The following is a 3,763-nucleotide window of genomic DNA, read 5'->3' on the forward strand; positions in this document are numbered from 1 at the left end:
TATGACTCAGAGACCAGAATTCCAGGAAGTAGGAGACACTTGATCAAAATGGGGCCTATAAATACACCAATCTCTACCTGAATTATTTTATCAACAAGCAGTTAAAGTGAACTTAAAGTGCAGTGATGTACTGCATTGTTCACCAAGACCACAGTGCATTAAATTAATCTTATGACTTTCATCAACCATGTATGAAATATCTTAGGGAGATTACAAGCAATCCTGTTAGAAAGCTGTCTAAACTAATATCACAGGCTCATAAGCTAATTATATATGAATTAACTCTCAGACCTCCACCTACTGCTAATCAGCATTGATGAATGGCTGAAGTTCTAGCATGTTGAAAAGAAGTACATTATAATTAACTTTATTGTAAAGCAGGGATATGGAACTTCTGATTTGCCAGCCTCTATGAGCCTTATTTCACAGGGTGCACATACTGTAAAAATAATGTAGTTTGACATCACTTTCACTGCCAAGACTGAAAGCTATAGAACAATGGAAGTTGTAGTTGGGTGAGATCCCCAGCACTCTTTGGCATAATAATAATATTATTATTAATAATAATAATAATAATAATAATAATATATTTATAACCTGCCCTCTCTCCCTGAAGGGACTCAGGGCAGTTTACAGAGAAGGCTAAAGACCTTGTAAAACTACAATTCTGATTATTCTATAACACTGAGCCATGGCAGTTAAAGTGGTGACAAACTGCATTATTTCTGCAGTGTTGATGTGCCCACAACGTGTTCTCTTTCCTCTAATGCTGTGTAGGCATTTGATTAGCTATAAGAATTGTGTCTCATCAGCACTGAAGTAGGACAATCTTATTCAATCTAATGCAAGAAACTATCTTCTATTAATGAAGACAAAAGGCATTTAAAGTTGTCACTTTTCTTGCATTGCTTTCATACAATGGTTGAATCTCTCTCTCTCTCTCTCTCTCTCTCTTGGTAACTAGTGTGTTAAAATCCAGTAAAAGGAGGATTCCCTATTGATGTTTGTGTTATGCATGGGAGGCTTAGGGGCAGCCAAACACACCCCGAAATAATTGCATCACCTGACAGGACACATTTTATGATGTATCGTATTTTCCAACATATAAGACGACTGGGCATATAAGACGACCCCCAACTTTTCCAGTTAAAATATAGAGTTTGGGATATACTCACTGTATAAGACTACCTGTCTTCCAATGCACACCAAATAAAAATTTAAAAATCAGATTCAATTTCAATATGGTAATTTTCCTATTACTGTATCTCCTTCTCTGCCTCTCAGATCTTGCACATGCGCACTTCACTGCAGTCTTCAGGAGCGAGATCTGAGAGGCAGAGGACTGGTACGATAATAGGATACAAGGGCGAGCCAGACAGGTAAAAGAGTTGTGTTTTTCTGGGCCCAGAGCCACTCTATCACTTTTTTCCATACCCCGGGCACCCTGGACGCCTGCAGCTTGCTCTGCCCTTCACTTACATCTTCCCGGTGAGGTGCCCCTTCACCTCACCATTGGGACCACATTAAGTCCACGAATCCTGATGAATGTATTTTCTTCTACTGTACTTGTACAGCGTCGCCCTTAATGCGTTCATACAGTCGCTGCATAAGACAGGGACGCAGCTACTGCCATTTTTGAGCCCCCCCCCCCCCCCCATATGCGGCAACCACAGATTCTCCAATCTGGATTGGAAGTTTCAGCACCCGCTCTATAAGATGACTCCCGGTGTATAAGATGACCCCTGACTTTTTGAGAAGTTTTTTTGGATTTAAAAGGAGTCTTATACACCAGAAAATACGGTAGTTGAAATATTCCACCTCTTTATTTAATTTTAACTCTGTAGTGTGATAAACTGACACAGCTATGAGATGGAGGATGAGGGCATTGTTCCTCCAAATGTTTCAGCCTCAATAAAATGTTCCTTCCTTTCCAAAAATTCTAGTAGGTAAATCTAGAACACCTAGAATTCTTAAATGTACTGAGTTAACAATAACGACAATATTTATACACCCATCAGTGAATTTACTGAGTTTGCATTATCTTTTCCTTTAATGCTTTAAAATCTACGGTATTTCTGAATGGTTGACTTAAGTTTTAAGTTACTACAAAAACAGAAAAAATAATTTAGGATATGGTTTCTAATGAGGGAGGCAACTGGACTCTGATCATGCAGACCGGAGGAGTTTTATTAGCAACCGCCTGTAGCAAAATCCTCTTCCTGTGAGATTTTGCCTTATGAAGATTTTGCCTTTTAAATCCAAAAAAACTTCAGATACTTATTATATTTACTTTGTGTTGTCAAAGGCTTTAATGGTCAGAATCACTGGGTTGCTGTGAGTTTTCCGGGCTGTATGCCCATGTTCCAGAAGCATTCCCTTCTGAAATTTTGCCCACGTCTATGGCAGGCATCCTCAGCGGCTATGACGTCTATTGGAAATTAGGCAAGTGAGGTTTATATATCTGTGGAGTGTCCAGGGTGGGAGAAAGAACTCTTGTCTGTTTGAGGCCAGTGTGAATGCTGCAATTGGCCACCTTAATTATTTAATGGCCCTGCAGCTTCAAAGCTTAGCTGGTTGCTGCCTGGGGGATCCTATCTTGGGAGGTATTAGCTGGCCCTGATTCATTCTTGCCCGGAATTCCCGTTTTTGTTTGTTTGTTTGTTTTTAGTGTTGCTCTGTGTAGTATGACATGGATCAGGACAATAAATAAAAAGCAACACTAAAAAAAAAAAAAAAACCAGGGGAATTTCAGGCAAGAATGAATCAGGGCCAGCTAATACCTCCCAACAAAGGATCCCCCAGGCAGCAACCAGCCAAGCTTTGAAGCTGCAAGGCCATGAAATGATAATTTAATGGCCTTGCAGCCACTGAAATCCACAAGCATGTGGATAATAGCCACGAAAATGAACAAGATCTGGCCACCAGTATTAAAAAAACTCTGAAATCAGGAAAGTAAGTAAACATCAGACAGAATCTGCTGCCTTTACGATATTCAGTGTGTTCAGCCGTCTTGACTTCTGGAGAGAGTTCAGACTTGATTTGCCCATGTAATCGGCTTTTTGGCAACTCATGGCATGCGTAGAATTCAGTGGCTGCAAGAACAATGATAATTTAATGGCCTTGCAGCTTCAAAGCTTGGCTGGTTGCTGCCTGGGGACCCTCTAGTCCAGTGGTTCTCAACCTGTGGGTCCCCAGGTGTTTTGGCCTTCAACTCCCTGAAATCCTAACAGGTGATAAATTGACTGGGATTTCTGGGAGTTGCAGGCCAAAACACCTGGGGACCTACAGGTTGAGAACCACTGCTCTAGAGATACAGATGGACCGATCTTGAAATGAGCATTACATGCAGCTTTCTGAATAAAAGGTGGGGGTCCTTTTATTTTGTCGACTAGCCGAGTGCCTGATTCTAAGGAACTGCATGTATCGAACCGAAGCTATTTTAGAAGGGACCGTGCCGGTTCCCCTTCTCCTGTTTTTCACGGTATGAGGAGAAAATTAGCCTTGGGAACTTCGTTTCAAGAATCTGAGAAGTATAATTCTAACAGGCAATTTGGAAGACAGCCTCAACGGCGGGGAAAGAAAGGGTCCATATCTATACGGTCACACCTTCCCGAGGAAGAAAGAAGGGGAATATCAAAGGAATAGTGTGAATAGGTCTATATTTTTTCCTACCTCTCTGGGCAGGAACGGGGAGAGGGAAGAATGCGCTTGCGCGGCGGAGAACGTCCTTACGTCAATGTGCGCGCGGCTGACCGAGAAGGAC

Source organism: Anolis sagrei, chromosome 2 (assembly GCF_037176765.1).
Source record: "Anolis sagrei isolate rAnoSag1 chromosome 2, rAnoSag1.mat, whole genome shotgun sequence".
Lineage (NCBI taxonomy): Eukaryota > Metazoa > Chordata > Lepidosauria > Squamata > Dactyloidae > Anolis > Anolis sagrei.